Here is an 8,105-nt window from a genome sequence, read left to right as displayed (position 1 = left end):
TGCACATTTCAATGTGATCTGAATTAATTTCTCCTCCATCCCTACAGGGTAGTCTTAAGGAAGCCAGTCAATATCTTTTGGGGGGTCTATCCATAGAGAGTAATAACACGTCAGCATTCACGTAACAACATAAGGACAGGTCATTGCTTAGAGTAAGTTTAAATAGACTGTTTATATTTATATACTGTTTGGATTCTTTGAATGTTTGAATATTTTTAAATGATTGGGGTCCCCCCCCAAATGTTTTTTGCTGTTCCTATTTCATCGGTAAGCTGCCTTGAGTCCTTGGTTAGGGGAAACGGTGGGATAGGAATAAATATGCAATAATAATAGGGCAAAAATGGTTTGCCATCTTTTGGGGTAAAATACCACTCCTTGAACAAATGAACGAACAAAGCCACCAGTGAAGAAATTCTGTTGATCTTCTGCACTATGTGCTTCAAACCCAGTAGTTAACTGCAACCTGGGCTTGCTGCTTTTGTAATGGCTGGTCCTATATTGTCCCGTTCTCATTTTAAGAACATTGCTGCAAAGTGTGCTCCTGGATTGATATAGATTTACAATTATCCTAATACATTTACTTGAGTTACTATATTATGAACCATAGATACATCAGTATTATATATTATTAATTGACAGCACACAGTTCTTACAGTACTGCTTGGGGCACAGATTCTACAATTAAGTGAGAGGGGAAGGGGAGTAAGACCGCATTTGCTGTGGCAGTGAAAATGGGAGAAAAATAAGGTATGAAAAGATATCTGAAGCAGATCACACGGTGGAGGTTCAGGACAGATGGCTCCAAATAATAATAAGACACAGGTGGCCTTGTAGCTTCTGAAGGACAAACCATACAAATGACTTTTTCGTATTGCTTTTTATCCTGTAAAATGTGTCTGCTCTGAATATTTATGCTATATTGTTTCCTATTAATACATATTTCTAGAGCACTTTGTGCAGGGTGATTTCCACGCCTTGGACACATTCATGCCATACATTTAGAGCAGTATCAAACCTTTATCATACCACTTTAAACAGTCATGGCTTTTCCCAAAGAATTCTGGGAGCTGTAGTTTGTTAGGCGACCCCTACTAACAAGCTACAATTCCCAGAGTTCACTGGGAAGTGGGACTGATTGTTAAGCCTGGGCCACTTCACATTGATAAGGTAAACTCAACCCTGAAACTGCCAAAATTATTGTAGTAATTGGTAGTTATAGAGTTAAATATTATCTCCAATTATTATGGTTTGGAGATAAGAACAAACTAAAAGGTGGATTCTTATGTACAATCATTTTCCTATGTTGTTGTGCCTTAGCCTATTCACCAGTAAGCAACCTCACGTTCTGGGCCTACGAAACCTTACTTTATATTAAATAAATAAGAACATAACCATTATGAAGAGATATTGAAGATTCTAAAACTCTGCAAATGAGGTAGAAAAATTGCACCCTCTTTTGCAAGGAGAGACAACATTTGGGAAATTGGAAGAGAGCGTTTGTGAGGGTTGAGGGCTGCAACTGGCAAGAAGGATCAGCTAACACACACACACAGTGTGTGCAGAAATGCTTCTTCTTTGTGTGTGTGGATCTTTAGATGCAAGCCTTTAGAGATGGTAATGATTTGCTGGAGCACTTTCAGCAGTGAATATGGCGACCAAGGATGTGGCTGTTAAATCAGGCAGACTTTGAGAGGAATCAAATGAGGCTTTGTATGCTCTTGAACTGGATTATCGGACGGGCTTTTCACACATTCTTGTGTCTAACTCATATGCTTCCATGGCTCTTCAGAGTATTTACGTACATATTGCTGACAATATTGTATCTGACAGAGAAATGTGTTTATAAATTGGGTGTTTATGGGGAAATACGGAATCTCTGCAGCTAGTGGTATTGTTGAGTCTTAAACAATAAAATGTTCCTCTAAGAAACAAAGCTACAGAGACACTTGTTTAAGGGAGCCATTTCAAAATATTATTTGTAATTTTCATCTCCTTTAATTTCAAGTTGCATTGAAAAAAGAGTTTCCTTCTTTTTAAAATGTGTTTTTCTTTTCCCCTAGCCTGTGATATCATTGTCATCAGCATGGAATCGTCAGCAACAAGGCCAAAGCAAAAACAATGTCAGTAAAAGAGAAAGGAAGAAACTATACAACTACTAATGGTGGGCTTTGCCCCCAACAAATTGTTGGAGAATTTCCACACCCCTGAAGAATCTTCATGAAATGAGTTTCATACAAATAAGGTAGAGAATTTTGATAGGCCATTTGCACACAGCTCTGTGTACCTGTACACTTACAGCTTTCTCTCAAGCAACAGCAATTGACAGCATGATGGGGTGCTGCCACTCACCTGATCTACAGTCAGTTGTGTTGCTGCTGCTTAGTGGAAGGTAGGGAGGGAGGGAGGAGCCATCAGCAAGGTCAGCATGGTGCAAACTCGTGGGCAGTGTCAATGTTGTGCTCTTGACATGGTGCTTGAACGGCACCAACCTCACCACCACTTTACCCTCTCCCCCGATCTACTGTACCTTCCAGTCTGTAGCAGTGACATGGCCAGGTGAGGAACACCACCCAACACGCCTTCTGCTAGAATACCCATCCTTTGTGTTTTCAGCCAAGACGGCAGTTCACAGCACAGGCCCTTTCTGAACTCATCCTCACCTCCTGGATGTTCAGCTTATGTGATAATAAAAATAATTAATATCAAACGAAGATTTTTTTAAAGGAATGTTGACAGCCCAATACAGAAACAAGTTTGTGTGTCATTGGAGGGGTGAAGGAGAAATGAGTCAAATTCACACAGAAAAGGGTGCTCCAACCCCTGTTTGTAGAAGCATTTGGAGACAAACTTCCTCAAATAAAATTAATCAGCACAGAGAGAAAGACAAACAGTGGCAAGTGCAGAGAAGAGAAGCCCAGCTACAGCTTAGGAAAAGTTACTTTTTGATTAGAACATTTTTGAGGGTTGAAATCATTTGACTTCAAGCTCTTTTCCATTGTCTGCACTTTTATTTCCCAGGATATAAATCCATTTTGTAATTACTCCACTAGTCTTATCTCAGAAACTTTGCCTGACACACCATTCCATATGTTTATGATTCTCTGAATGAAAAAGTGCTCCCTGACAACCGTTCAGATTTTTCCTTTAATTTCCATTTATGCCTTATTGTCTTAGAATGTTGAACTGGAAATATATGTTGCAATATTGTGTGACATTATCTGTATTACTTAAGATTTTATATACCCATACATCAACCAAACATCAGATAAATCTTGTGGTTGCTCTTTTTTTCCTCCCTTCATCTTCTTTTCTACTGCTCTGTAGGTAATAGATTCAATTTAGTCTCTGTGACAAGTTAACTTTAAGGGTTTCTCACAAAACTAGGAGAGAATACATCTACATTTGGGTTTGAATTATTCAGAAATGGCTCCAAGTATCCCCCCCCCATTGTAGAGTAGGAAAAATAAGTTGGATTTAATAGAACTCTCATTTGCTTATAAAATTATTTGTAAATTAATCAATATTTATGATTATTAACAGAGATCAGTCAGTAAATTATAATCAAACCAATACTATTTTACAGTTTACAGATTTGCAAATTACAGCCCAATCCACAACCCTGAGAAATGTAGCTTAATTGTATCATAAACCACAGTAGCTGATCTGATTAAAATCCAAGAATTTTGGATTAGATGTTCTGCGAAGTGGAGGTTACTACTGCGGCACAATAATGGCCCAATCTTGTAGCAGCTGCTACCTGCCTGTGCAGGACTAATTAATGCCAGCATCCTAAAGGACGTTAAGATGCATGCCATGAGTATGAGGTGCACTTCAGTGTAGCTAGTTTCAGAATAAGGATCTAGGGAGTTCCAACATGCACCTCAATTAGGCAAACAGAATTCAATTCCAATGAAATAATGTTTTTGTGATTAGGGTGTTAAGCAGTTACCCAGCTACACACACACACACACACACACACACACACACACACACCTATTTGTGATCCTGCAATACTGATTTCTAAATACTTATGGTTATGTTCAGAGATGAAGCAGAGCATTTCCCCACCTTATTTATCATACACCGGCACAGAAACAAAATCAGTCTTCCGAAGATTCTGATTACTTGTGAGCAAGTTTCTTGTCAGCAGTTTTCAAAATGTACAATGGAATTAATCTTCTGCAAGGTGGAGGTACAGTCTATCAGCTAAGCATCTCTCCCTACCCTTCTCCCACACCCCTATTTAGCTTCTCGCAGAATATATGGTTTGTGATAAATTAGCAGGAGTTGGAGGTGCAACCATTTCAATTCTGTTTTCATTCTGCACTGTCAGAAGAAAACGACACTAATTGTTTTGTGTTGCTCAGGTGAAACAAATGGAGCTTTAGGGGAGGGGGGAATTAAAGATCAACATGTACTTTTGTAAGTCCCAATTTTACTGCTGTTTATTTGATTAAATTTGAAAATATTAACCCCGGTCCAGAAACAGGGAAACTGCAAAAAAAATGACATTTATAGATTGTATTTCTGGAAATATCACTGAAATGCTTTAATCTAGAGCTACAACGTATTTAGTAAGGCTGTGCAACTGATTTTTCATAATCCTGAATGGAATTCAGCTGATTCATACTGATTTGTACCAAATCTCGATTGGGTTGAGGCAGCTACAAATTGCTAGAGTTGGGTAGATCCAAACTGATTTGTAGCAATTTGTGTTGATCTGGAGCTCAAAATGTTCTCTGAAAAAGCCAGACATACTATCACCAAAGCATTTAATTTATTGATTACAACACCATATAAGGAGAACACCAGGGCTAGGGAAGAGGGAGGCTCATTGACAATTCTAGCTTCCAATTCAGGGTTTACAATCTCACCCAACCCACTCAGTGCTTGGGGAGAAAGAAATTCACGTTGCTATCACTCTTTTGTAAACTCTATATCCTAGAAAGAGTTTGGTGGCATTTGTTCAGCTTCTGTTTTGTTTTCTTCACGGTACTTTGGCAAGCCTTATACCTGTTTGCTATCCACCCCTTCCTAATCAATCCCAATCCCATCTTTATACAAAAATAGTAATAGGTTTTTTTCTGGATCCTAATCTTAGTTACTTAGGCAGTGTCACTTACCTGCCCCCATTTTGGCCCTAGTTTTTAAGGTTTGGTTTGTATTTTATTTACAGGTGTTTTCTGTGTTGGTCTTTATTAGTACATGTGTGTGTTTGTGTGTGGGGGGGTAAGTATTATGAGTACATTGTGCCTAGTCAGTGCACAAGCAGCACACATACAGGGTAATATTACATATATCAGTCTTTTTTAAAAAAAACTTTTTTTGGGGGGGAAGCAAACTTTAAAGGTGGCTGGCATAAAAATCTCTTGATTGACCTGTCTGAAATTTGCCCAGATAAATCCTGCCCTGAGGGGCTATCATGTCTCCAAATTTCATGCACTATGTGAAAAAGCAAAAAAGTTGTGTACATTTTGGTTTCCCAGTGCAAGTGAATAGGATTACAAGATTTGGATTTCTGGATCAGGTCCAGATTGATCCAAACTAAATTGGATCTGGATCTGGATTGCCACATTGGATGGGTGTGTGTGGACTGCAGACTTGGTTTGCTCACATACCAAAACCTCACTGTCAGATATGATAATCATATCACCACAATGCAAATTTTCTCTCATTTACAGCACAAACTGCACATTCCAGCCACATATGAACTATAATGAATCAAAATTTGACATTGTGAATGGAGAACAAAATGAATTGGAGCCACACCTATCCATGCATTGAGTAGACCCACTGAAATCCACTGGACTTAGGTAAGTCATAAGTAGGTCAGTGCTTAACTTTGGCTGGATCATGCTAACATAGTGCAATGCAAAATAGTGAAGCCATGAGAACTCACTCAGCTGTGCATAATAGAGGCATAGTTAAAAACACAATTAAAAAGTGGCTTGATCTGAAAATATTATATATGTATTCATCCACTTCAAATCAGTTTCCATATTCTTTTTGCCATTAATCTTCAGTATCACACTCAAAACAGGTGTTTCAACAGCCCATTAATTGCTTATAAATCTACCCGTGCTTCTTTCCAAAGTGCAGAGCAGTAGGAGAAAGTCATCACTGTTTCTTTGTTTCATTCAAAGCTGCAATCCAACTTGCTGGGAAGCAAGTTTCATTGAACTGTGTAAACCATATTGGACTGTTATTGAGTTCAGCGAAGGATTGGAAAGTTGACCTTGGGTCCCATTGCTTAAAGCTCACTAGAAGAAGCTTCTATACACAATGGCTAACATCTTCAACATCCTTTACTTTCTGTGTTTACTCCCGCTGAAGGCCACTTTATTTTTATTCAATGGCAAATGCCCCAATCCTAAAGAAAGCCAGTAAAGTGTGGTGGTTGAAGAGTTCGGAAATAAGCCTCATGGATTTTATGTGGTGAACCTCCCTGAGATCTACAGATGAATACAAATTTAATAAATGATAATTACAATAAAAACCGAATGATCTATCTTCTGTTTGTGACAAACATCACAGTTGTTTCAGCAGAACTTACTTAAGGTAAAGACGCTTGGCATTGCTGCATAACTTGGCATGGGGAAGAGTTGGCCAAATTCACACCATACATTTAAAGCATTCTTATACCACTCTGTCATGACCTCCCTGAAGGAACCCTGGGACCTGTAGTTTGTTATGGATTCTGAGAGTGGCTATTTCCCTCACAGAGCTACAATTCCCAGATTTCCCTGGGAACAGTGATTGTTAAACCACTCTGACAACTGTATCTCTGTGAGGGGGGTATGGGGTCTCCTAATCGCTCTCAGCAACCTTAACAAACTACAGTTCCCAAGATTCTTTAGGGGAAGCCATAACTGTTTAAGGTGCTAGATTTGGCCCATGTCTACTTAAGAGCCGGAAACTAGTTTGCTGAGCTGCTTTTCGATCTTAGCGCATCTGCGTCAAACTTGTAATTAGAGAAATGAAAATCTTCTTCATCTATAGCTGTTCTCATCAAGGGAATGTCTTGGGAATAAGAATTGTAATCTGAAACGTGTCCTGGAGCCTCACAGTGCATCTTTGCAGTAGCTTTGTAAAATGGGGTGGAAGGCAAAATAGTCACAAGGAAGGTATGACTGATTCCCCCAAAGCTATGAATCAAATTACTGATAGACTCAAGAGATTAACTGGGATGGATACTCCACCTCCATACTCCCAAAGATATGTCCATTAGATCACCGTGTTTCTCGAGAGACAAGCCTCAGCAAGACGGAGAGGCATGCACCAAAGTAAGCAATATTTTAAACAAGGTCTTGCCTGAAGTCATATTTGTAGAAAGGTGAAGTATTTGTTCATTTATCAGTGTTTGGTTACTCATCTGGCTGGCTTGATCTTTTTTCTTTGTGTGCAGATAGAATTTCAAAAAGAGCTAAATCATTCTCTTTGAAATCTGGCATAATTTGCTCCAAGGCTGAAATTTTACTTGACTAGTTCCGGCTCAGGAACCTAACATGAAAATCCTGGAACAACTTTAATTTCAGAAGCATAATAAACTGGCTTTTCCTGAACTTTGTGACCTCATTATTTCCAACTAATTTAGTTTGTGCTCTCTTCCTTTTCTTTTCCCTCCTGGAATTTAAACTATTTGGGGCTATTTTCATAGTTAACTGAAATGAAGTTTTGAATGTAGATTAAGAAACAATAAGAGCTGAGCCCTGCCTTCCAGCAATGTGTCAGCATCTCTCATAAATTTCTGTATATATATATATATATATATGTTTATATATATGTATGTTTATAAAGGTACTGGTAAAATGTTAATGCACATGCAGTATGTAACATGATATAAGGGAGATCCACTGTGAGTCTACCTACAGCCTACTCACATACTCATAATGAAGAAATGGGACTTTTAGGTTGCGCTTAAATGCTTCTTGTTGCTGCTGTTGCTGTTGTTGTTATCATTATTACTATTTTATTTACAAACCACCTTTTACCCATACCTCCTGTTGATTTACAAGCATGCCATAAAAGCAGTATAAAAATAGTTCTTAAAAACCAGTACAAAACAATTACTGCATATGATAACAGAGACCTTTTCCTCCAGCTGG

General features: G+C 38.5%; 1 long non-coding RNA gene across 1 annotated transcript; it reads left to right on the top strand.

The window, feature by feature from the left end:
- The first annotated feature begins 1,113 nt into the window (after positions 1 to 1,113).
- LOC307202893 lies at positions 1,114 to 7,562 on the top strand. Its single transcript, XR_013833045.1, has 4 exons — positions 1,114 to 1,167; positions 2,061 to 2,242; positions 5,682 to 5,813; positions 7,406 to 7,562. It is a non-coding gene; the product is annotated as an uncharacterized lncRNA (long non-coding RNA).
- Positions 7,563 to 8,105: the final 543 nt, after the last annotated feature.

Source organism: Podarcis cretensis (assembly GCF_951804945.1).
Source record: "Podarcis cretensis genome assembly, chromosome: 1".
Classification (NCBI taxonomy): domain Eukaryota; kingdom Metazoa; phylum Chordata; class Lepidosauria; order Squamata; family Lacertidae; genus Podarcis; species Podarcis cretensis.
The sequence above is the reverse complement of the archived record's forward strand: the minus strand, read 5'-3'. Positions and strand labels throughout refer to the sequence as shown.